We start from the raw sequence: 27,208 nt of genomic DNA, 5'->3' as shown, positions 1-27,208 counted from the left end.
GATAGATAGATGATAGATAGATAGATAGATAGATAGATAGATAGATAGATAGATAAATAGATGGCACAGGGTGAGTTGATCTGGAGAATAAAATTAAGAGGTGAGAGAGGATTATACTAGGAGGAGAAAAGGAGAGGTAGAATGGGATGTTATCTCACACAAAAAAAAAAAGAAAAGAAAAGGCTCTTACAGTGGAGGAGAACCGGGGTAAGGTGAGAGGGAATGAATGAGTGAATCTTATTCTCATGGGATTTGACTTAAGGAGGGAATAACATACACACTCAATTAGGTGTGGAAATCTGTCTTACCCTACAGGAAAATGGGGGGGGAGGGGACAAGAGAGTAGGGGAATGATAGAGAGGAGGGCAGATTGGGAAAGGGATTAACCAAAAGCAAATGCTTCTGAGTAGGGACAGGGTCAAAAGAAAGAATAGAATCAATGGGTGGGAGGGATAGGATTAAGGGAAATAAGAGTTAGTTTTTCACAGCATGTCTACTATGAAAGTGCTTTTCGTAACTGCACATGTATAACCTATATTGAGTTGCTTGCTTTTTCAATGAAGGTGGGTGGGGAGAGAGGAAGGGAGAAAATTTGGAACCCAAAGTTTTAAAAATGCATATTTAAAAAAACTGTTTTCACATGCAACTGGGAAATAAGAAATACAGGAAATGGGGTACAGAAATCTATCCTGCCCTACAGGAAAATAGAAGGGGAAGGGGATAAGAGAAGGGGGGGAGAGAGAGAAAGGAAGGCAGACTAGAGGAAGGGGTATTCAAAATGCATGCCATCTTGGGTGGGGGAGGGGTGAGATGGGGTGAAAATTTGGAACTCAAAATCTTGTGGAAGTAAATGTTGAAAAATAAAAATAAATAAATTTATTAAAAAAGAAAAAGAAAAAAGAAAGTAGAGCAGGTTAGCATCTCATTCCATGGACTGCCTCAGCTGTATGGACAATATTTCTCTCCCCAAATGTAGTAATAAGGGAGTCTATAATGAGACCTACACAGTTCAGAATAATAATGAATTGTTCTGTAACATTTAAAAATTTCCACAGGACTTTATAACAACTGCCTCACACCTCCATGAAACAGGTATTTCAGGTACTATTATCCACATTTTACGGAAGAGGAGATTAGATTCTAGAAGGATTTGAAAGTTCCAGGTCTCTCCAGACTCCAGCCCCAGGGCTGTTCTCACTACCTCATGATGCATCCCAGAACACAATGATTTGTTTTTTTGAATAGGGAAGCCCAAGTAAAGGCAACCCCAGGATGCGAACTTCAGATCAAAACTATCTAATTTTATTCTTATGAATAAGCATGAGGGAGGGATAAAATATTACATGAACTGGCTAAAGAGGTTATCTAGGGCTTTTCTAGCATCCAGTTGAGTAGTTTAAGCAGAGAAGCTTTTGGAGTGAAGAGTAGAGGCAACCCACAATTTATAATCATCATTTGGTTTATGATCTAATCACTAATGCAATATCAGCACTGTAGGAAATGGGGCTAAAGTTGTATGTGCCCACAGGTGTGATGGATTGTGAGTTCACTCCTGCCTGGCCCCAATACCTCCTAGAGAAAGGAGGCAGGAAACAGGCTTGGATCTTTTTGAAATGAACGTTTCATTCTTAGAACGTACTCCTCCTTCACCTCCACCTCATACAATCCTTAACTTCTTTCTAGTTTCATCTCATGTGTCTCCTCAGTTGCTAGTTTCCTCACTCTAGAAATTACTTTTTACATATACAGACACACATACACACACACACACACACACACACACATATATAGTATTCTCTCCTCACCTTTCACACGTAAACAGATTAGTTACTTTAAAAAATGAAGAAAAAGACCTTTTGTATATTAAAGACTATTTTTGTCTTTGTATCCCCAGTGGCTAAAATAATGTCTGGCACATAGTAGGCATTTAAATCCTTGTTGAATCAATTAATTACAGTTACAATATACTGAACAGAATTCAAGGCTAGAAAGTTTCTATGGGATAGTGGAGTGCCAAAGACATGGTCTAAGCTAGTCAAAGTCAGAGTTTAGGGAGTCATGGTATAAAGGCAAAAGCCAATGGCAGAGTCCAAGCCAAACACATCAGGGAACTAGGAAGAAATTGTAGCACATTTATGCGGTTGGGTGCTAGATATTCTACAAGGTGAATAAGTTATTTCTGTGATTTTTTTTTGATAGGCACAGAGGTGGCTGACCCCAACCCAATGTGGGTGCATTTTCCATGTTTTAATGAGGTTTTTCTTTCTACAGGGCCTAGAAGTTGCTATTGCTGTTGTTTTCCTTCATTTTCAAAGAAGATCGATGATATTATGAAGTAATGTCTTGATAAGTGAAGCAGAGTTGCACAAAGTTATCAGCCTCACTTTCTCTTCCAGAGTCATCAAAGTCCAGTGGCAGGACAAAAATCAGGAAGACTGGTGATAAGCAGGATACAGTGGATTACTTTGGCATCTTCAGTGTCTGACCAAGCTCTAAGCATACCACAGTCACCTTAGTGGCCATTGGAGCAAATTGTTCTTATCCACCCATTCTGCCAGAGGAATTCTTCACATGCTTGGGGTAGACATCCCCCTAACTCACTGATGGGTTTGAGGTTTGTTGGTTACCCTCAACCTGGTTTAGCCCATCTGCCAAGAAGGTTTTACCAAGGTGTGACCACTGTGAATATTACAGCTTCTTAGAGCCCGGAAGACAGCTTGGTAACTGGTTGGATGCCAAAGGTAGATGAATAACCTTAAAATTAGCTCAGTAAGCCCTCACACCAGAGGTTCTAGTCCTCCCTTAACACCCCGTATAGCCCAGAAGTTGGCTGAAGTTGAGACAAAAGCCTCATTGTTCCAACATACTCCAAATTATGAGATAGGTGAACATCCTTGAGTGGATGGGAAGCTCAGGATCCTGAGGCACAAAGACTATCTCACTTGTCTCTTCAAGTCCCCAGTGCCATAATATCTAGCACATAATAGGTGAATAATACTTTCTGATTGGATGATGTGTTAAATGATCATCTATTCTGTCCCAAGAGCCCTACTAAACCATGGGCCAGTGCCAAAGTAATGCTGTTGTCTAAATCAGTCATATTACTTATTGTTGTTTTTGTTGCTGTTTAAATATTTGCCCATTTTCTCCATCACCCTAATTCTTCATTACCTCTGAAAATATCCATCTCTTATTGCCAAAAAATATATTCTGAAAAGCACTTGGGAAGCTGAAATAGCTCATACTCCCTTGAAGAAAATTACTGTGATCTTTCTCTGGTCAAAGCAGTGAGACGTGTTGTGAGAACCAATGCAGACATTTTATACCCTTGTATTTGAAGCTGCTCCATAGCTTACCACCTGGAAAGCCCACCCATGTAGCTGCTTCCTTTGCTCAGTGTACAAATAAAAAGCTCTAATTGTGGCAAATGCCACAACATCCAAGTATTTTTCCTAGTGTGCAGTGAAGAAAGAATCATTTTGCAAGGCTGATGTTGGTTGCTATTTATAGATAAGATTCTCCTAAAGCCTTCTTTCCAGTGACTCATTATGGTCTGGAGGTAACCATACATTATTGAGGCTATGGATGCAGACCATAGATTCTGGTAAGTTCCGCCAAAATGGAAATTATTTTTATAGTGACCTATTAAAAAAGTATCCTTCTGCTCAGTGGCCATCTCAAGTAAGTGGAAAGGCATTCATCACAAGAAGTTTGGCCAGTAGATGATAAAGAGTTGAGACCCTTCCAAAAAAAATCATCACCTTATGGACAAACTTCTGGGGATGAATGATTACCAACTTAGCATCGAGGTATGATGTTTTAGAGAAGACACAGTACAATTAAATCAACTATGGAAAGAACTACCTCTTTAGAATTCCCTGTGCCAATGACATGACAGATTTTTCACATATTCATGTATTATTGAAATACAATATCACTTTTCATGGATGAGAAACCCAAAAGCCCTGAAGATACTTCAAAGAAGTGCCTACTAAGTACAAAGTACTTTGCTAGACATTGAAGATACAGAGATGAAAAATGACCCTATTCGGGGGATTCCTACTATGGAAACTTCTAATGATCTAGTTTGGCAAATAACTTGTCATATAGGAATATGGAAAGAATCTGTGATTACCTCATCAAGGAGAGTTCTTGGTATGAGAACCCCTTCCAACAATCTAGGATCTGCAATCCATCTATGATTTAGTATACACACTGGGCCATCTCCAGTCATCCTGATCTCTATCTGGCCACTGGACTCAGATGGCTCCAGAGGAGAAAGTGAGGCTTGTGATTTTGCACAACTCTCCTTCACTCAAATCCAATTTACTTGCAAGTCATGGCATAATCTTCCTTTCATGGTCTTCTTTAAGAATGAAGGACAAACCACCCACACATGCTTAGTACTTAAGTCCCAGGAAGTTGTCTTATAAAAACATGCACATATAAAGATATACCTATCAATTCAAGGTAGGGTATAAATTCAAATGACTGTCCAAGACAATAATTTCTAGTAATTCTAAGGAGTAGATAATAACAATTTCAACAACCAGCATTTATATAGCATTTTAAGAATGGCAAAGTGCTTTACACATCTTAACTCATTTTATCCTCACAGCTCTGTAAGGCAGGAGATCTCATTATCCCCATCTTATAGATAAAAGAAACTGAGGCTAAGAGATGTTAAATTGCATGCCCAAGGTCACACAGCTAGTCAAAATCTGAGGCAGGATTCACTCTGGGCTTCCCAATAAGTTCTGTGTTTTATCTACTGAGAGCTGGGATGGTCAGGGATATCTTCAAAAAGAATATGAGACTTAAACTGGACTTTAAAAGGAAGTCTAGTAGTCACATAGAGAAGAGTCTATTCCAGGACAGGGAAGCCTTATTGGGGGGGGGGGGGGCAGGGAGAGTTGTTGTGATAGAAATATCGTGCGTGATATGAATCTGGCTGAGAGGGTCTTTATTAGGGATTAGTGGGAAATGAGGTTGAAAAGATAGGTTGGGATATGATTAAGGAGGGCCTACTAAGCTAAAGGGGGCAGCTAGGTAGTGCAGTGGCCTGGAGTCAGGAAAATTGAGTTCAAATCTGGCCTCAGATACTTACTAGTTTTGTGACCCTAGGTGAGTGACTTAACCCTGTTTTGCCTCAGTTTCCTCATCTATAAAATGAGCTGGAGAAGGAAATGACAAACCACTTCAGTATCTTTGTCAAGAAAACCCCAAATGGGTCACAAAGAGTTGGACACAACTGGAAAAAAAAACAACTGAACAACAACTTGCTTCCCAGGCATCTTTACACCATGTTGTTTAAATGGTCTTCAGCCATCATCCTCTTCTCTCCTTCACCCGAACCTTGGATTCTGCATTCTGATCAGGGAATTTTTGCCTTACACTGTCTGGAACCAAGACTGCATGCTGATTCCTAGTCATCTCCACACCATACCACCAGGGGAGTAAGTACTCCACTTACTCACCCTTGTCAGCCTCCCTATTCCCCTTTCTATGTTGTATTTCCCTATTAGAATGTAAGTTCTTTGAAGGCAGGTACTGTCTTGCCTACTTGCATTTGTATTTCCAGCTCTTAGCACAGTGCCTGGCACATAGTAAGTACTTAATGAATACTTTATCCATCTATCTATCTATCTACCTCCCTATTGATCTGAATTGTTGATTTGCAACAGTGAAGAAAGTTTCCACAGTGAGATTTCCCCCACAATGATAAAATCATAAGACCCCAAAATATACATATATACACACATAACTATGTGAAGGTTTAAAAATGAATTTTAGAATAATAAACCTAGTTTACTATTTTAAGTAAGAGAAATGCAAAGGAATAAATGTCTAAGTCTGGGTTTTTTGTTTTTAAGGGAGGGAATGCAGGCTATATTAAGCTATGGAATTTTCTTGAATTCTGTTTTAAACAAAAGTATTATATTAAACAAAAGTATAAAAGAATAGAATACCCTCTGAGAAAAGAGTTATCTCATATGTAAAAACTGAGTCAATTAATCAGCATACATTTATTAAGCCCCTACTATGTACAAGGCACTGTGTTAGGAGCTAGAGATATAAATGCAAAAAAAAAAATGAAACCACCTCTACTCTCAAGGAGTTTACAGCCTATTGAGTAAAGCAGGGAGAGTCAATAGCAAACCATTACAATCTAATAAGCATTTATTAAGTGTCTACTATGTGCCCAATGCTGTGCTAAGAATAGGGACTAGACCTGATTTCATTAGTACTGGAAATTCCCAGGTAAGGAAACTCTCTCTCCCTATGTGGGTTGGTACTTTCTCTGCAACTTAGAGTTGCCTAGAGCACTGAGAGGTAAGCACTGAAAGGTAGCTTGACCAGTATCACACAACCACTATGTGTCCAAAAAGAAAGCCTTCAACCCAGGTCTTCCTGACTTTGAGGCTAGCTCTTTCCACCATGTCGCACCATCTCTCTTACAAAGACCTTAAGCTGAATAGACCCTGCCTTCAAGGGGATTTCACTCTACTGAATAACATACAGAGTCTATCCACTCATTTTCATATGAACTTGGTTTACTAACAAACGTACTGAAATTCTACTCAGATGTCTAATCAGGATGTGGAAAAGATTCAGGGATCTCTAGAGTTACTGTGCCAAAAGTGCACAAGCTCAGGCACACCCTGACAGATTGGAGAGGCTACAAGTAGGGTCTCTTGTAACAGGCTGTGTCCTAGTAACACAGGGCAGCTTGGCTAACCTAAGAGGGACTCATCAGCAGAAAGCAAACCACATAGTGATAATAACAGCTCATGTTTGTATACATGCTACCTCTGTTATTTCATTTGATCCTAACAAAAATACTATGAGGTAGGTGCCCTTGTTACCCCTATTTTATAGATAAAGAAGCTGAGGCTGAGAGAGTTTAAATGACTTGCCCAGAGAGTGTCTAAGAAAGGATTCAAACTCAGGTCTTCCTGACTCCAAGTCCAACACTCTACTCACGGCATTACCTAGGCAATAAATTTCCTTCTCCCAAATGTATTCATATTTTTATGTTGCCCTGGTACTTACAAAGATCATCTGAAGGTCCAAAACAGAATTATAAAGAAAAAATTAATAAAAGCAAAACAAATAATAATAGTCAATTAAAAAAAAAGATAAAGGGAAGAGGAGGAAACAAACTACCTCCAAATAAGGGTAGTATTCCTGACAAACCACAAAGATGTAATCTTTGGTCTAGGGCTGTAGGCTCACATGAGCCAGTCCATTCCTAAGGGTTAACTCAAACAGATAATGATGATAGCTAATATTTATAGAATGCTTTAAGGATTACAGAGCACTTTATATGTATGATCTCATTTGACTCTCTCCAAAACCATGTGAGATAGTTGCTATTATTATCCCTATTTTACAGGTAAGGAAATAAAGGGCTTGCAAAGGGCAAGTGATTTGCCTTGGGTAACACAAGTGAGCATCTGAGGCAAGATGCACATGAATCTTCCTGGCCCCAACACAATGCCTCCTAGCTTCCTGTTGCGTTTTATGCCCCACAGCAAACTGTAAAGATTGTCTACTGAGGCACTGAAGGAGAAGTCAGTGGCAGCAGAAGAAATACTAACATCTTTGAAATCACATATCCTCAAATAATATAGTAAGCATGGAAAGATTGAGGCATGGGGGAGCAGCTCTGTCTTATAACCAATCAAAGGTGCTCAATTAAATTGGTAAGAAGTGGATCTGCAGACTGTTAGAAATTAAAGGGACCTCAGACACCAAACTAAGGCCCAAAGAGAGATATTAAGTGACTTGTCCAAAGTAGAGCAGGAGCTAGAACACCGAGGAATCTCTTAGTCCCAGAGCATACAGCGCTGTATCAGAATGCATACTCCTCAATGACTGCTGAAGCAGCAAAGGAACAAACAGCTATCTAAGGTTTGTTCTGGTACAGGTGCTGCTAGGCAGTGCAGTGGATACAGCAGAAGGCTTCTAATCAAGAAGACTCATTTTCATGAGTTTGAATCTGGCCTCAGACATTGACAAGCTGTGTGACCTTGGTCAAGTCACTTCACCCTGATTGCCTCAGTTTCCTCATCTATAAAATGACCTGAAGAAAGAAATGGCAAACCACTCCCGTATCTTTGCCAAGAAAACCCCGAATGGGGTCATGGAGATTTGGACGTGACTGACAGCAACAGCAAAAAGTTCATTCCAAGTTCTAATCTCGCCATGGCCATCTCAAAGAGCTCCATCATGATTCAAAAGGAATTATTCAGATATTTTTCACATTTATCCATTTTACAATCAGGGTGTTGATCTGAGTTTGGGAACAAAAGGATGACCTGCTATTATAGCACACGTTCTAGAATTAACCTTAAACTACCGCCTTATTTCCATGGAGGCCATGACAGCTGTTCGATGTTAACTGCATTAGACTTCATTGAACCCCCCTCAAGAAGAACAGAAAGTAGTCGATATGAAGGAATGTCTTCATCGGGGCCCCAGGAAATGCCCATGACCCTGGAAAACTCCAGTAATTGAAGACTTACATCTTAGTGCACATTGGGATCATCTTGAGAACAGTAACTTTTTTTATCTTAGTGTACTTTCACTGTGAATAAATTATTTCCCTTGGGAAACTTGGCATGTGCAGTTGTCCTTGCAGGTTTACCTACACAACAGATGCATTCCTGAAAAGTTGTGAATAAACCGAGTTTTTGCTCATTGCTAACATTATAAAAGAACTGAAGGAGTTCACTATTTAAAGAGACCTTGGGTGGAAAGAAGATTGACTGAACATCCATTTTGCTTTCATTTAAAACTTACATAGAACTTTGCTTTCTAATCTTGTTTCTCTCCTCAATAACAGGAAAAATCCTCACATGACATTCAAAGAGACAGTTTACTAAAGACCTTGAATATGATAGCTTAAAGCCTTCTCCTCACATATTGCCATGCATCCTGGGAAACTCCTTCACTGAGAAGCAATTTCCATGTCTTTGTGCAAAGCAAAATAAAAAGCAAAAGCTTTGATCTTCACACTTAATTTTCTATTCTTGATCCCACTGGCTTCAAAGAGGCCTCCACTACCTCCACCCAAAAAGAAGGAGATCTTGCCCTTTAACTCCTAACAAAGGATATCATTTTTATCTGTCTCACACAGCAAACAAACCTTCAAACCTTCATCACCTCTCCCCTGAACTACCATAATAGCCTCTTCAATGATCTCTCTAGTTTGAGGTTCTCTTCTCTAAATCACTCTTCACATAGCTGCCATATTCAGCTTCCAAACGTTGGAAGACATTACTCTTTTGCTCAAAAAAGCTTTCATCCCTTTCTTCTTGCTGATAGAATAAAATCTAGACTTTGTAGCCTGCTACTTCATGCCCTCCACAATCTAGCTCTCTCCTGCCTTTTCAATCTTATAGCAAACTATTCCTCTTCACATTATACTATGTTCCAGCTGAACTGAAAAGTTATGCATTTTAACAGGAGGATTAGATTCCACCTTTTTTCCTGGATCTCTCTGTTATCCCTGTTATACTCGTTAGCTTGCATCAGATGTGCTATATCCCTACTGTTCAACTGTAAGTTCCTTGAAGGGAGAAACTCTTCTATTCCATCCATGTGTCCCTGGTGCCTTAGCAGAGTGTCTCGAATAAAATAGGTGCTTAGTTTATTTTTGCTGATTGGAATTAATTTTTTAAAAAGTTGGCTATTGTTTCATAAGCTTGTTTTCTGAGAACCATTGTTTATCAAGTCAACAGTGCCACAAAGTTAGTCATACATCGATGGGAAAGCAAATAATTCCTGTATGTATATAAAGCTGGCATGCTTAAATAGACTTCTTAGAGGAATCATAATAAAGCTTAATATCAACAAACCTTTTTCAGAACTCAATGTTACTCTTAGATTTAACCATTCACTAACAAAGATGGTGTGATATATACAAATTTGACCAACTAACAACTTTTTGTCGTTCAGTCATTTCAGTCATGTCTGACTCTTCCTGACCCCATTTGGGGTTTTCTTGGCAAAGATACTAGAATGGTTTGCCATTTCCTTCTCCAAAATAACCACTTAAATTATTAACTATTTATTGAGCTAAGCAAGAGAGTTCATTCACATCTTTCAGTTCATTATTTTAGACTCTGCTTATCAGTGAATTAACAGAATAAACTTCAAGGAAAGTAGTATAGTGTAGTAGGAATAGCTCCACACTAGGCCTCAAGAAACCAAGGCATTTGTTCTAATTCTTCCACTAATTAGCTATATGATCATGGCTAGGCAAGTCATATCAACAATCTAGATCCAGTACCACTATCTGCAAGTTGAAGCAATGGTATCTGTCTGGGCTTCTCTTCTATTCTCTCTATATATGCTCTCTCTTGATGATGTCATAAACTCCCAAGGATTCAATTGTCATTCTCCATGCAAATGACTCTTAGGCATATATCTCCTGCCTTTATCTCTCTCCTAAATTCTAGCCATGCCTCACCACCTACTTATTAGTCATCTGTACCAAGGTACTCCAAATGAATCTATGACTCAACATGTCCAGAACTCATTATCTACCTAAATCTACTTTTCCAACAAATCCTCCATTTCCATTAAAGGCAACACAATCTTTCCAGTTACCTAGGTTCTCAGCCTCATAATTATCCTCTACTCTTCTTTTTTCCTTGCTAATCTTATCAGTGACCAAGTTTACTCAATTCTATCTCTGCAAAATATCTCACATCCATTCCCTTCTCTCTATTCATTCGTCAACATTCTAATTCATGTCCTCATCAAATTTCACCTAAATTATTACAACAGCCTCCTAATTGGAGTCCCATTTTACAACTCCCTCCTCCCCAAGCCATCTTACACAAAGTTGTTGAAATAATCTTCCTAAAGCAAAAATTTGACAATGTCATTCCATTGCTTGAGTATCATCAATGACTTTGTATTCCTCTAGGACTAAGTTCAACCTCTTCTTGACATTTTTAAGCCCTTCACAATCAGACTCCAGCCTCCCTTTCCAAAATCATTTCATATTTCATCCTTTAACACACGTGGTGTTCCTTCTAAACTGGCTTATTTGCTGGTCCTCAAACAAGGTGTTTCATCTCTTACTCATGTCTTTGCACAGGCTGTCCCTCTCATGCCTGGAAAAGCACTATATAAAAAAAGCTATATAAAAGCTTACCACTATATCTTAGAATCCTGCTTTCATCTAAGCCTCCACTCATGTACCACTTCCTATGAGGAGTCTTTCTTGGTCCACCTAGTTGTCAGTGTTCTGTCTATCTATCCTCAAATAGAAAAAGAAGGAACCAGAGAGATGAGACAGAGACAGAGAGACACAAAGAGAGGGAGACAGAGATGGAGAGAGACAGAAATGAGAGAGACAGATATGATAAGAGGTCCACATGTTATGCTCTTCCCCCAATAGAATAGAATCCTGAGAAGATAGGAACTGTTTTTTTTTTTTATTTTGTCATTGTATCCTCAGCATCTAGCACAGTGCTTTGTAATCAATCAGTCAATGGACAAGCATTTGTTAAGTGTCAGTTATGAGCCCAGGCTATAGTAGGTGTTGAGGAGGCAAAAAGAAAACAGTCCCTGCCCTCAGGAATAGAAATTCTGGTTAGATTGAATTGGATTGGATTAGACTAAATCATCATTCCAAAGGTCCTTCAAGCTCTAAGATGTTGTAATTTGGGGGTGGGGGCAAGGTAGCAGAGCCAAGATGGCAGAGAGAGGACAGGAAGTTGACTGAGTTCTCCCCAGTTTCCCTCAGAAACAATGTTAAGTCGGGGCAACTAGGTGGCACAGTGGATAGTGCACCGACCCTGAAGTCAGGAGGACCTGAGTTCAAATCTGGCCTCAGACCAAACACTTGACACTTATTAACTGTGTGACCCTGGGCAAGTCACTTAACCCCAATTGCCTAAAAAAAATAATAAAAAATTTGGGGCAGCTAGGTGGCGCAGAAGATAGTGCACCGGCCCTGAGGTCAGGAGGACCTGAGTTCAAATCCGACCTCAGACCAAATACTTGACATGTACTAGCTGTGTGACCTTGGGCAAGTCACTTAACCCCAATTGCCTCACCAAAAAAAAAAAAAGAAGAAGAAGAAACAATGTTAAATCAAGCATCTAAACAGATTCTGGAGCAACAAAACTCATGAAAAGACAGAGTGAAACAATTTTCCAACTTAAGATAAATTAGAAGGACTCTAGGAAAGGTTTGTCTCACATGAGGAAAAGTGGATGCAGCCCAGCACAGATGGTGTCCAGACAAGCCATCAGGAAGTTCTTAGCCATAGCACAAATCATCAACTGAGGCCCCTCAGTCCTGTCTCAACAGGCTGGCAGTGAGGCCTCCAGATCCAGTGCAGAAGGCAAATTGCAAGCCCCAGAACCCCAGCACAACAAGCACAACTAGGCCAGGCCACCCCCAGCACAGTGAGAAAGCCACAAGCACCTGAGGCTCTATCATGGAAAGCCAGTGACCAGGCCCCTGGCCCCTAGCACAAGAAGCTTGGGATAGTGCCCCTTGTGCCCCAGGAGCAGAGCTCAACTTTAAAAGCCATGAAATAGGCTGAAAAATAGTAAGAAATAGAAGAGAGCCCTGACCACTGAGAGCTATGGTGGCAACAGGGAAGATCAAAACACAAACTCAGAAAAGGATAATGTCAAATGCCTGTATGTGAAGCCTCAAAGGGGCATATGAGTTGGTCTCAAACCCAAAAAGTCCCCCTGGAAGAGCTCAAAAAGGATCTTTAAAATCAAGTAAGAGAGGTAGAAGAAAATTGGGAAAAGAAATGACAGTGATGAAAGAGAATTATGGGGAAAAAAGAGTCAAGAGTTTAGAAAAGGAAGCACAAAAATTGACTGAAGAAAACAACTTTTGGGGCAGCTAGATGACACAGTGTATAGAACCCTAGCCCTAGAGTCAGGGGGACCTGAGTTCAAATCCACCTTCAAACCAAACACTTGACATTTACTAGCTGTGTGACCCTGGCAAGTCACTTAACCCCGGTTGCCCAAAAATAATAAAAAAAAATTTTTAATAAAAAAAGAAAGCAACTCTTTTAAAAGTAAAATTGACCAAATGGAAAAGGAGGTACAAAAGCTAACTGAAAAAAATAATTTCTTAAAAATTAGAATTGGGCAATTGGAAGTTAATGACTCTATGACACATCAAAAATCAAACAAAATCAAAATAATGAAAAATAGAAGAAAATGTAAAATATCTCATTGGAAAAAGAACTGACATGAAAAATAGATCCAGGAGAGATAATTTAAGAACTATTGGACTACCTGATGGCCATGATCAAAAAAAGAGCTTAGACAACATCTTTCAAGAAATCATCAAGGAAAACTGCCCTGATATCCTAGAACTAGAGGATAAAATAGTCATTGAAAGAATCCACTGATAAATCACCTCCTGAAAGAGGTCCCAAAAGGAAATTCCAAGGAATTCCAGAATTATTAGATCAAGGAGAAAATACTACAAGCAGCCAAAAAGCAACAATTCAAATATCAAGGAACCACAGTCAGGATTACATAGGATTTAGCAGGTTCTACATTAAAGGATCAGAGGGCTTAGAATATTATATTCCAGAACGCAAAGGATCTTGGATTACAACCAAGAATCAACTATCTGGCAAAATCAAGCATAATTTTTCAGGGGAAAAAATGGATATTCAATGAAATAGAGGACTTTCAAACTTTCCTGATGAAAAGACCAGAGCTGAACAGAAAATTTGATTCAAATACAAGACTCAAGAGAAGCATAAAAAAGTAAACAGGAAAGAAAAAATATGTTATTCAATAAGATTTAAACAGTTTTCCCCACACAGGAAGATGATATTTATAACGCTTGAGAACTGTGTCTCTATTAAGGCAGTTAGAAGGAGTATACATAAACAGAGGGTGTGGGTATAAGTTGACTTTGATGTGATGATATAAAAAGATTAAGGGGTAAAAAAAAGGATTGCACTGAGGCAAGATGAAAGGGAGAGGCAGAATAGGGTAAATTACATCATATGAAGAGGTACAAAAGACCTAATACAATAGAGGGAAAGAAAGGAAGAGGTGAGCATTGTTTGAACCTTACTCTCATTAGATTTGGCTCAAAGAGGGAATAACATACACACTCAGTTGGGTATAAAAAATTATCTTACCCTATTGGGAAGTAAGAGGGGGAAGAGGAAAGAAAAGAGAAGGGTATTGATAGAAAGGAGGGCAGAAGTAAGAGGAGAAAAGGAGAAAAAAGAGGGAGCTGACAGAAGGGAGAACAGATTGAGATTGGTGGTGAGAAGCAAAACTCTGGTGAAGAGGGACAGGATGAAAGGGAAGAGAAAAGCATAAACAGGGGGCAAAATAGGATGTAGAAAAATACACAGTTAGTAATCATAACTGTGAATATGAATGGGATGAACTCTCCCATAAAAAGGATCCAGATAGCAGAGTGGATTAAAAACCAGAATCTTACAATATGTTGTTTCCAAGAAGCACATTTGAAACAGAAAGATACATACAGAGTAAAGGTAATATGCTAGAGCAGAATATATTATGCTTCAGCTGAAGTAAAAAAAAAAAAAGAAAGAAAAGGAGAAGTAGCAATTCTGATCTCATTCAAAGCAAAAGCAAAAATATATCTAATTAAAAGAGATAAGGAAGGGAATTACATTTTGCTAAAAGGTACCATAGACAATAAAGTAATATCAATGCTAAACATATATGCACCAAGTGGTATAGCATCCAAATTCTTAGAAGAGAAGTTAAGTGAGTTAGAGGAAGAAATAGACAGCAAAACTATTCTAATGGGGGACCTCAACCTCCCCCTCTCAGAACTACATAAATCTAACCACAAAATAAATAAGAAAGGAGTTAAGGAGGTGAATAAAATTTTGGGAAAGTAAGATATGATAGATCTCTGGAGAAAATTGAACAGGGATACAGAGGAATATACATTTTTCTCAGCAGTACATGGCACCAACACAAAAATTAACCATGTATTAGGGCATAAAAACCTCACAATCAAATGCAGAAAGGCAGGAAATATTAAATGCATCTTTTTCAGGTTATGATGCAATAAAAATTACATGTAATAAAGGGCCATAGAAAGATAGGCTAAAAACTAATTGGAAACTAAATCATCTAATCCTAAAGAATGAGAGGGTTAAGGAACAGCTAGGTGGTGCAGTGGATAGAGCACCAGCCTTGGAATAAGCAGGGCCTGAGCTTAAATCTGGTCTCAGATACATAACACTCACTAGCTATGTGATTCTGGGCAGATCACTTCACCCCCAACTGCATCACAGAAAAAAAAAAAAAAAGAGTGGGCCAAACAACAAATCACGAAAATAATCAATAATTTAATCAAAGACAATGACAAGGGGACAGCTAGGTGGTGCAGTGGATAGAGCACCAGCCCTGAAGTCAGGAGGACCTGAGTTCAAATCCGGCCTCAGACCAAACACTTGACACGTACTAACTGTGTGACCCTGGGCAAGTCATTTAACCCCAATTGCCTAAAACACAAAACAAAAAACAAAAAACAAACAAAAACAAAAACAAAACAAAAAAAAAACAAAAAAGACAATGACAATAATGAGACAGCATACCAAAACTTATGGAATGTAGCCAAAGCAGTTCTTAGGAGAAATTTTATATCTCTAAATGAATAAAATGAGAAAGAGGAGATCAATGAATTGGGCATGCAACTAAAGAAAAGCTAGAAAAAGAACAAATTAAAAATCCCCAATTAAATACCAAAGAAATTCTAAAAATAAAAGGAGAGATTAATAAAATTGAAATTAAGAAAACTATTGAACTAAGAAGAAAACCAAATTACCAGTATCAAAAATAAGAAGGGTGAATTCACCACCAATGAAGAGGAAATTAAAGCAATAATTAGGAAGTATTTTGACCAACTGTATGCCAATAAATCTGACAATCTAAGTGAAATGAATGAATGTTTTTACAAAAATATAAATTGTCCAGATTAACAGAAGAGGAATTAAAATACTTAAATAACTCCACTTTAGAAAAAGAAATTGAACAAGTCATCAATGAACTCCCTAAGAAGAAACCTCTAGGATCAGATAGATATACAAGTGAATTCTACCAAAGATTTAAAGAACAATTAATTCCAATACTATATAAACTGTTTGGAAAAATAGGTAAAGGAGTCCTACCAAGTTCCTTTTATGACACAAACATGATGCTGATACCTAAACCAGGAAAAGCCAAAACAGAGAAAAAAATTATAGACCAATTTCCCTACTGAATATTGATGCAAAAATTTTAAATAAAATATTACAAAGAGATTATAGCAATTTATCAACAGGTTAATACACTACAACCAGGTGGGATTTATACTAAGAATGCAGGGCTGGTTCAACATTAGGAAAACTATCAGCATAATTGACCATATCAATAATAAAACTAACAGAAATCATATGATTATCTCAATCAATGCAGCAAAAGTTTTTGTCAAAATACAGCACCCATTCCTATTAAAAACACTAGAGAGCATGAGAATAAATGGAGTTTTCTTTAAAATGATAAACAGTATCTATCTAAAACCATCAGCAAACATTAGATGTAATGGGGATAAGCTAGAAGCATTCCCAATAATATCAGAGGTGAAACAAGGATTCCCATTATCACCATTATTATTCAATATTGTACTAGAAATGTTAACATTAGCAATAATAAAAGAAAAAAATTGAAGGAATTAGAATAGGCAATGAGGAAACAAAACTATCACTCTTTGCAGAGGATATGATGGTATACTTAAAGAATCCTAGAGAGTCAACTAAAAAACTACTTGAAACAATTAACAACTTTAGCAAAGTTGCAGGATAAACCCACATAAATCATCAGTTTTTCTATATATTACCAACAAAGCTCAGCAGCAAGAGTTAGAAAGAAAAATTCCATTTAAAATAACTGCATATAATATAAAATATTTAGGAGTCTACCTAACAAGACAAACCCAGGAACCATATGAATACAATTACAAAACACTTTTCACACAAATAAAGTCAGATCTAAACAAAATATCAATTGCTCAGCTCAGATTCTTATAATCTAGCCACTGCTGGGATTCTTATAATCTAGCCACTGCTTAGATTCTTAAAATCTAACCAATAGCTTACTAATGTTCAGACTCCTTAAGAGTCTGCCCAATATGATGGATGTTCTAATAAACCTTGTCTTTGGCTGAAAGAAGGCTTGGGTCAAATTCTTTTGGCCAGCACCCGTGTGTTACCCCTAAAATGCATCATTTTGGTGGCCCGCATGGGGAAACTGCCTAACCCCAAGTTCTTCTCTAGCCATGACTAGAAGGTATGTAAGCCTCCCCCCACCACCTCCTTTCCTACTCTGCAGTTGGGGTCACTCTCCAAGCACCAAAGCTTGGAGGTGCTTTTCTGGCAGACAGTTACAAGGCTATCTCACATTCAACCTGACGCTCTCAGGCTCTTGGTTCACTGGGTCAGTTCAAGGCCATGGACCTGGGTACACCTTTTGCAACATAGAGCACAAGGATGGACTCCTTATCTGGAAGTGTATGCTCAATTCTGTTAATTCCCTCGGAGGTGCTAGGAAATTGGGGAAAACTGCAGTTGCTTTTTGGTTCCCTGAGGCTTACTTACTCCCTTCCCTCTGCAACTCTGAATCCTCCTTCATGGAGGTTACAGGGGAAAGTTAGAACAGCTAAAAATATCTTGGCAGATTCTAGAGGTTTTGTGATTGATCATTAAGGAGTTTTGAAACACCTGTACAACCTGGTCACTCCCTTCCCTTGAGTCAAAATGGTATCTTTTAACCACTCACATAGGAGAAGAAAGTTTCACCCTTTACCCCTCACCTTTGATTTTGCCCTCCCCCACCTGGGAAAAGAAGGAGAGGGAGGGGCAGCAGCTACAGTGTGGGCTCCTCTGGCAATGACCTTGGGCCCTAGGGCAACCTTTGCCAGGAAGCATCACCCAGGTTCAGCACATCCTGCTCAAGGTAATGAAGCTAGCTTCCAAACTTGGGTAAGCAAGCTCTTTTAAATTTGTAGTTTTAACTGTGAATGATGAGATGTTGATTCTCTGTGTAAAGTAATTTGGAAGTACATTTAACAGAACTGAAGTCACCTAATTGGTAATGGGTTTGCTTCAAGTTTCAAATTGGTGAACTTTCTGTATCAGTTATGTCAAGCAACTTTTCATAATTTGGTTACCGCTAAAATAATTTAGCTATTGTTGGTTATTGTTTTAATGGGTAAACTAGCCAAAAAGTTTGTTTGGGTTATGTATGGCTTGCTGAGAATTTGCAAGTGTATAGAAATCTCCAATGATTGGCTTTTTACACCAGGACAAATTAAAGTTTGAGATGTAAATCCTGGAAAAGTTTTTCTTAAGCTGCAATTAGTAAAACTTGCTGTTTGAGGTAAAAGCTCCTAGGATTTTATTTTGAGTTGTCTGATGGAGCATAATCCATCAATAATCAATAATCCACCATCTGAGAGAAATGCCACAAGCTACTCAGACAAGGTGATACTGGTGGGAAGTCAGCATTAGGAAACACTGAGAGGACAATTTTAGCCTCAGTCTAACATGGGATCCTCCTGGCTCAGTTTCTCCATTATGTTCCTGTGAAATGGAATGCTACCTATCTGGCTATTCCTGAGTCTGGCTATGAAGTGGATTTGACTCCAAATAGAACTAAGGATGTTTTATCCTGTCATTTGGGCCCTGCAGTCTTTTCTGTCAGATTTGTGTCTTCCAAACTATGGGCCCTTCACCTACTGTTGATAGCAAACAGTGAGTACCAGTCAATGTCCCCACATCATTCCCTAGATGCATCCTGTGCAAGGTTCCAGTCAGCCTCCTCTTTTGGACCCCCTCAAGGCAGGGACAGCTCTACGCCCCTTGCCAGCAGGAAGCAGTTTCAGAAGCCAAAACCTTTGCCCCTTTCTCCAAAAGAATTTGGGTCTCATTTGTTTGAGGGGGGAATGATGGGGTTGAGATCTGGGCCCCAGAAAGGAAAAACCCTGGACTTTCCCACTTGGCCAAATCTCTGGCATTTGCCTGAGGCTATAATCCCTTCAACTGTCCTTTCATTGTAGCTACACCCAATCTCCCCTCCATTGTCTTGCCTCCCTATGGCCCCAGGCCACTTCCCACCCTTGGTAATTCTATTACCTCATGGACTACTTGGCCACTCCTAGATCCCTCCCACAGTCTTTAGGTATATAAGGTCCATCTTGTCTCCATTAAGATGCTCAGATTCTTAAACTCTAGCCAATAGCTTACTAATTTTCAGACTCCTTAAGAGTCTGCCCAATATGATGGATGTTCTAATAAACCTTGTCTTTGGCTGAAAAAAAAATATCAATTGTTCATGGGTAGGCTGAACTAATATAATAAAAATGACAATTTTACCTAAATTTGTTTACTTATTCAGTGGAATACCAATCAAACTACCAAAAAATTATTTTATAGAGCTAGAAAAAATAATAACAAAATTCTTCTGGAAGTTCAAGAATATCAAGGGAATTAATGAAAAAAAAATGCAAAGGAAGATAGCCTACCTATACCAGATCTAAAACTATATTATAAAGTGGCAATCATTGAAACTATTTGGTACTGGCTAAGAAATAGAGTGGTGGATCAGTGGAATACGTTAGGTGGACAAGACAGAGTCATAAGTGACTATAATAATCTACTGTTTGATAAACCCAAAGATTCCAGCTTCTGAGATAAGAAGTCATTATTTGACAAAAACTGATGGGAAAACTGGAAAATAGAATGGCAGAAACTAGGCATAAATCAACATCTCACACCTTATATATACCAAAATAAGGTCAAAATGGGTACATGATTTAGACATAAGGGGTGATACCATAAGCAAATTAGGAGAGCAAGGAATAGTTTGCCTGTCATATCTATGGAGAAGGGAAGAATTTATGACCAAACAAGAGATTGATAACATTATGAAATGCAACATGGATAATTTTGATTACATTAAATTTAAAAGGTTTTACACAAACAAAACCAATGCAACCAAGATTAGAAAGAAAGCAGAAAGCTGGGAAACCATTTTTATACCCAGTGTTTCTGATAAAGGTCTCATTTCTCAAATATATAGAGAACTTAGTCAAATTTATAAGAATACAAGTCATTGATAAATGGTCAAAGGATATGAGTAGGTAGTTTTCAGAGGAAGAAATTAAAACTGTCTATAATCATATGGGGAAAAAATGCTCTAAATCACTATTGATTAAAGAAATGCACATTAAAACAACTCTGAGGTACCACCTATCAGACTGGCTAATATGACAGAAAAGGAAAATAGTAAATGTTGGAGGAGATGTGGGAGATTTGGAACATTAAGGCATTGTTGGTGCAGTTGTGAACTGATCTAATCATTCTGGAGAGCAATTTGGAACCATGCCCAAAGAACTATAAAACTGTGCAAACCTCTTGATCCAGCAACACTGCTACCAGATCTGTATCCCAAAGTGATCATAAAAAAATGGAAAAGGATCCACATGTACAAAAATATTTATAGCAGCTCTTTTTGTGGTGGCAAAGAACTGGAAATTGAGGGAATGCCTATCAATTGGGGAATGGCTAACCAAGTTCTGGTATATGAATGTAATGGAATACTATTGTGCTATAAGAAATGATGAGAAGGCGGATTTCAGAAAAAGCTGGAAAGACTTACATTAACTGATGGTAAGTGAGCAGAACCAGGAGAACAGTGTACACAGTAACAGCAACATTGTATGATGATCAACTTTGATAGACTTAGCTTTTCTCAGCAATAAAACTACAACAATTCCAAGATATGTGATGGAAAATGCTATCCACATCCAGAGAAAGAACTGTGGAGTCTGAATGCCAATGGAAGCATACTATTTTCTCTTTCTTTTGTTGTTGTTTTTTTCTTTCTTGTGGTTTTTCTCTTTTTTTCCAATTCTTCTTTCACAACATGACTAACATGGAAATATGTTTAATATGACTGTACATGTATAGCCTATATCAGATTGCTGGCCATCTTGGTGAGGGGAGAGGGAGAAGAATTTGGAACTCAAAGTTTTACAAAAATGGATATTGAAAACTATCTTTACATATAATTGAAAAAACTAAAATACTATTAAAGAGGAAAAAAGATGTTGTAATTTTATGGAACATTGTTTGGTTCAGTGTTCAGAAACTATTTCAGCAATTATGATACAGGGACAAATTCCCTGAATCTAGCATCAGATAACCTAAATCTTAGCTGTGCTACTGACTAGCTGAATTATCTGGGCAAGTCACGAACTTCTCTGGTCCTCAATTTCATCATCTGTAAAAAAGAGTTACAACTAGATGTCCTCTAGGGTCCTTTCCAGCCCTGAATCTTGTGATCCTGAGAAGGCTTGTTGGTAATTGTTATTGTCAAAAGAACCAGTACTAACTGATTGGTGAATTAATTAGAAACAGTTGGCTGAAGGAGCCTTCCTCAAAAAAAGGAAATTGGCAAATTGCTCATTTTTATTCATTAAATTTCTTTTTCTCCACTGACAGCTTCACAAATGTTATATCTTAATAACAATTAGTAAATCATCAATAATAATTGTGAATAATACAAGACTGGCATTCTGTTTGCATGTGAAGCTCTACTGTAAACAAATCACATGATGTGAATCTGCCTGAATATTTTAAACAGGGATTCATTCTGGATTTTCCAAATGAGTAAATAAAGACTTTATACTTTCACAGGATTGCATAGTGACTCATTGACCCATCTCAGGTCAAAATTTAGCCTTTCCAACTGTAGCTCATGTCTCCCTCCATCCTGGACATAGCCTGCTTAGCATCATTTTCATTAGGAAAGAGCTGACGGTGTGTTTGGCTTTGTAAAATCTATTCAAAAGTACAACAAGCTTCCATCCTCAGGCCAGGGAAATGAGAAGCTGCCAGTCAGCACTTCTGTTGTTTCCAAGTCCTAGGACTACCCAGCATCATGCAAATTCTATGACCCAAAAGTAAAGATTTTGAATAGGGGCCAATTAAAATCCCGTATAATGTATTATGTCTTTGCTTCCAGGAATAACAAGTTCCAAGAGACTCAAGCTTTTCTAATGGGAATGTGCTTTAATAGAATCTGCCTTTGTGGCTTAGCTTGTGGTGGAGAGGAAATGTAGCTTTGATTGGATTGTGAAAAGAACAAGTGAATTTCACACCTAGGCTTGACATAGTCAACAGTGGAAGTGGTGATGGGCCTCTGTTTCGATGCTATCACAGTCTTTGTATTTTTCTAGGGCTTAGAATTTTTTTCAAATTGCTTTCTCCTCCTAGTGTCTCATTTTTGGTCTCTCCTCGCCTCGGAGCTCAGGCAGAGATGGAAGCAGTGCTGCTGCAAAAGCTATTCAACTCTGATGATCCTAACAGTTGCTCCTAAGGCACAAGTTTGACTGTGTTAATCCCCCTGTTCAATAAATTCAGCAAATCTCCGTCACCTCTACTATGAAATATAGACTCCTTCCTCATTCTCCCAGCTGTTACCTAATTCCCCCCAGCGACATTACCTTTCATATATTTTGCAGTAAATATAATGTATTTTGCATATACACTTATGAAGGTAGACTGGGCAAAATCAGGTGAACTCCTCTTCATCAGATCTGACTAAAGGACATCATCATGAGAGTACCAGTGCAAAGCCAGGGTGAAGGCAAAATATTTATTAAAAAAAATCTCACTAGCCCACAGACCAAAAACATGGTTGTCATCAGAACCCACGGTACCTATGAATAGATTTCAGAGAGCATGTGAACTTGGATGGAAAAAAAAAATACCTCTTTACTTTCAATTTTTTTTTCCTTCAGAGTCCTATATATTTTACAGGTTTCACCAGACTGCCAAAGGGATCCATGGCACACAAAAGATTAAAAATCCCTGGGGGGCAGCTAAGTGGCACAGTGGATAGAGCACTAGCCCTGGAGCCTCAGACACATAACGCTCACTAGCTGTGTGACTCTAAGCAAGTCACTTAACCCCAATTGCCTCACACACACACAAAAAAAAGATTAAGAATCCCTGCATCATTTTAAGTGTCAACCTGCCAGAATAGTAAAATAAGAATTACAAGCTACTATTTCACGTTTAAGTCTTTACCAGTGCATGCTTGTGAGTCTTTGGTTTTTTAAGCATTTTTTTTACATGAAAGAAATAAATAGCTGTCCTATACCTTATCTACATTGCACATCAAATACATTTCTACACTTCTGTTTGGAGAGAACCTAAACATGAACTAAATCTAAATTATTATCCCTGAGGATAAAGAGTAGTGAATGAGGCATAAAAAGCCTGTGAGTTCAAGGAAAAGACCCTGATTCCTCTCTGTTGAGATTGCCAAGGTTTGAACCCAGCCTGGAAACATGGATTCAGATAGAAGTTTCTTTAGAAGAAGAGGGCAAGCACTCCAGACTCCCTTAGCCCAGAAAAAGTTATGTTACATATGCAGGGTGTTTCCTTTTATAAAGTGTAAGTTCCTGGAAGGCAGGAAGCCATGTATTCCCCATGGCTAACATACAGTAGACATTTAAACAAGTATTTATTAAATTTCATTAATTATTATTAATAATTAAATTAATATTTTAACAAGTATTTGTTAAATACTTGTTGGTTGAGTAATACTACTCTCACTAGTAGAGCATTAAAGATAAATTATTTTAAATATTAGCCCCATTTTACAGATGAAGAAACTGACATCCATAGAGGTGAAGCCATTTGTCAATCATCACAAAGTTAGGGAGCTAGTGTCACAGTTTAGATTCAGAGGTCTTTCCAGTGCTCAATGTTGCCAGTCAAAAACTTTTTATCTCTTGTCACTTCATTTCTTTTCCCTGAGTTAGATGAAGTGTTGAGAAAGGTCTTAAGGTATCGCATACAGTGTTGCCCAGCTCTGCTACTATGTAGCTATATGACCTTGGACACTTGCCAAGTACCCTACACTTCCCTCTCTGGTGTTCAGTTTGCTCTTGTGCACAATGAAGAGATTGGACTAGATGCATTCTAAGGTCCCTTTCAGCTTTACCAATGAATTTTCATGCCAGGGGCTCTACTAGAAGAGAAGAGCTATGTCAAGAGGGAGTTTGAAATGTTCTTTCCTAGAGACACATAAGAGGCAGCTTTCTTGGTTCAATGGTTATTTACACATTCTTTCTCTAAAAATCCCCACATGATTATATTATTCTCTATGCTTCTTAAAAGCCTGTCTGACAAATTTGTGACAGATCCTAGCCCATGAATTAAGCTTGGTTCATCCAAAGATTATAAGGGAGGGCCCATGTAAGCTCAAGAAGTTACATTTGGATCAATTCCATTTGTTAAGATCAAAGATCAAAAGGCTGCTTCATGAGTGTTTTTCTATTTAAACTATTCCAAAGGTTAAAAATGATATAAGTAACCTGTATCTGCAGAAGGTAATCAATCTCTTGAGTTAGGATAGGTGATAAAATTGAAACTGCCTGAAGCTTGGATGAAGTTAACTTGTATGATCTGCATTCCACTATACCTTTACTTCCAGTCATCCAGATTTGTAATGTCAAAGTCACCTATCCTCTTCTCTTTTCCTCAAGTCAAAACACACAATTAATGGCAATTAATTGCCAAGTCCTATTAATTCTACCTCTCTAATATTTCTCACATGTGTCCCCTTGGAAAGTGATGCAGTTTGGGGTTGCTGGAAACCCCAAAATGTCAGGGTATAGGGGAGTCTGCCTGGAAAGAATTCAATCACTCAAACTTTCTTTCAGTCAAGGGGTAGTTTATTGTAATGCCAATAGGACCAGGCAAGATTCTTAGGGAATCTGCAACTTGATGGGAGTGAGATTGATACTTACATACAAATAAAGATAGTGAGAAGATCTGGATGGGATTAAGGAGTGGTAAATAGCCCAGGGTGGCCCAGGTGTGACAGTGAAAGGAGTTAAATGGTCTGGGGTGAGTAACAGAGCCACAGTGAAAGGACTATTAGCAGATCAAGAGGACTGTGAAAGAAGTATTAAGTGGTCTGGGGTGGGTTGGAGAGTCACAGTGAAAGGACTACTAAGTATCTAGGTGTACTGGAATGGGCCAAATGCCTGGAGTGAGATGCCAGTGATCTGGGCTGAAATGTGTGGGAAAATTCAGGGTCCAAGTTACTGAAATGTATGGGAACATTCAGATCCAGATCCCATCACCTCATTAGGAAGCATAGTGAAAAGAATGCCAACACTGGAGTTGGAGAACCTGGGTTCAAATGTCCATGTCTGACACTTACCAACTATATTTTTATTTTATTTTATTAAACACACCATTCTCTGTACTCTACCATCATGACTCAGCTGCCTTTTCTCTCTGATCCTGTGCCCTCTTCTTCCACTGATCCTCCTAGAACCTTCATTTCAAGGAAAGGTTGAGACCAGCCATCCTTCATCCTTTTAGACTTCACCACCATTCCCTACCTTTAAGTTCCCTTTTATGTGTTCTCTTCCCTTATTTGAATGTAAGCTCCTTGAAGGCTGGAAATTTCTGTCTTTTTGCAGCAATTTGTATCTATCACATTTAACTCAGTATTTAATAATTGTTTGTTGATGACTTGATTTAGTTTATCTTCCCTATGTCTGTTTCTTTTATTGGTAAAATGAACAGATTAGCTTAGCTGGCTTTTAAAATTCTCATAGCTCTAGATCAAGGTATTCTTACTGGTTTCCTTTTTAACCCTATGTATTTTACTTATGCCTTTAAAAACACGATTCTGAGAAGAGAGCTATAGCCTTAACCAGACTGCCAAAGAGGTCCATGATACGAAAAGCTTAAGAATCCCTGCTGTAGATCTATGCTTCTATGATCTCTTCTCTCCTCTCCCATTATAAATATCCTACCTCATACTCTTAGCTTTCTTTGACTAAACTTCTGTAATAGCCTCCTCACAGGTCTTCCCATTTCCAATCTAACCTGTCTCCAACATCTCTTTCAAACACCGCCTAAGTTGTCTTCCTCTTGTCATCTTATTCCCAACCTACTTTTCCAGACTTACTTCATAATACTCCCTTCACATACTGTACTTTTCAACCAGATGAGACTACTCTCCTTCCCATATCCTGATCTTTTCTTTCCCTGTTCTGCGCATTTACTCATTCTGTCCCCCATTTCTGGAATGTATTCAGTCAATAAACATTTATTATGCACCTACTATCTTCCAGGCACTATGCATTTGGGATACAAAGAAAGGCAAAAGACAATCCCTGTTCATCTATTGGAATTCTTTGCTTTCCTTCAAAGCTCAATTGAAGTGTCATCTCAAAGAAACATCCCTTTACCATCCACAACACCAGTTGAAAATCATAAGACTTGGATCAACCTCCCAAAGCACACAAGCAGATTCAACTACAAAGTGTTCCTTAAATAAATAAAGAAGACTTTAAATAGCTGGAGGAATATCCAGTGGTCATGGCTAGGCCATGCCAATATAATAAAAGTGACAATACTACCAAAATTAATTTACGCTTTTAATACTATACCAATCAAATTGTGTTGTTGTTCAGTCATTTCAGTCATGCCTGACTCTTTATGATCCATATGGGGTTTTCTTGGCAGAGATACTAGAGTGGTTTTCTTCAGCTTCTTCAGCTCATTTTATAGATAAGGACCTAAGGCAAACAGGATAAAGTGACTTGCCCAGGGTTACACAGCTAATAAATGTCTGAGGCCAAATTTGAACTCAGGAAGAATGAGTCTTCCTGACTTCAGGTCTAGGACTCTATCCTCTGTGCCACCTAGCTGCATAGTCAAATTACCAAGGTGGTATTTTACAGAACTTAATAAAGTAATAACAAAATTCATTTGGAAAAATAAAAGATATGGCATATGAATGGAAATGATGAAAAGAACTATATTATAAGGTGGCAGTCATCAAATCCATCCAGAATTGGTTAATAGAGAGATAGATCAATGGAAGAGACTAAATAAGGGAGAGTCATAAACAATGGGACTTATAAAGTGTGTGATAAAGTAGAAAATATAAATTACATTAAAAAAAAACTTCCCTATTTGAATAAAACTGCTGGGAAAAGTGGAAAGCAGTATGGCAGAAATTAGGCTTAGAAATACACTTTACAGCACATTTCACAATACATCCTAGATTGCTATGTGACCTTAATATTAAAGACCATACTATTTAAAAGAGCGAAGAGAAATAGGTCA

The sequence above is a fragment of the Vombatus ursinus genome, unplaced genomic scaffold (genome assembly GCF_900497805.2).
Source record: "Vombatus ursinus unplaced genomic scaffold, bare-nosed wombat genome assembly UNPS02014839.1, whole genome shotgun sequence".
In the NCBI taxonomy this organism is placed as follows: Eukaryota; Metazoa; Chordata; class Mammalia; order Diprotodontia; family Vombatidae; genus Vombatus; species Vombatus ursinus.
This window is presented reverse-complemented; position numbering follows the sequence as displayed.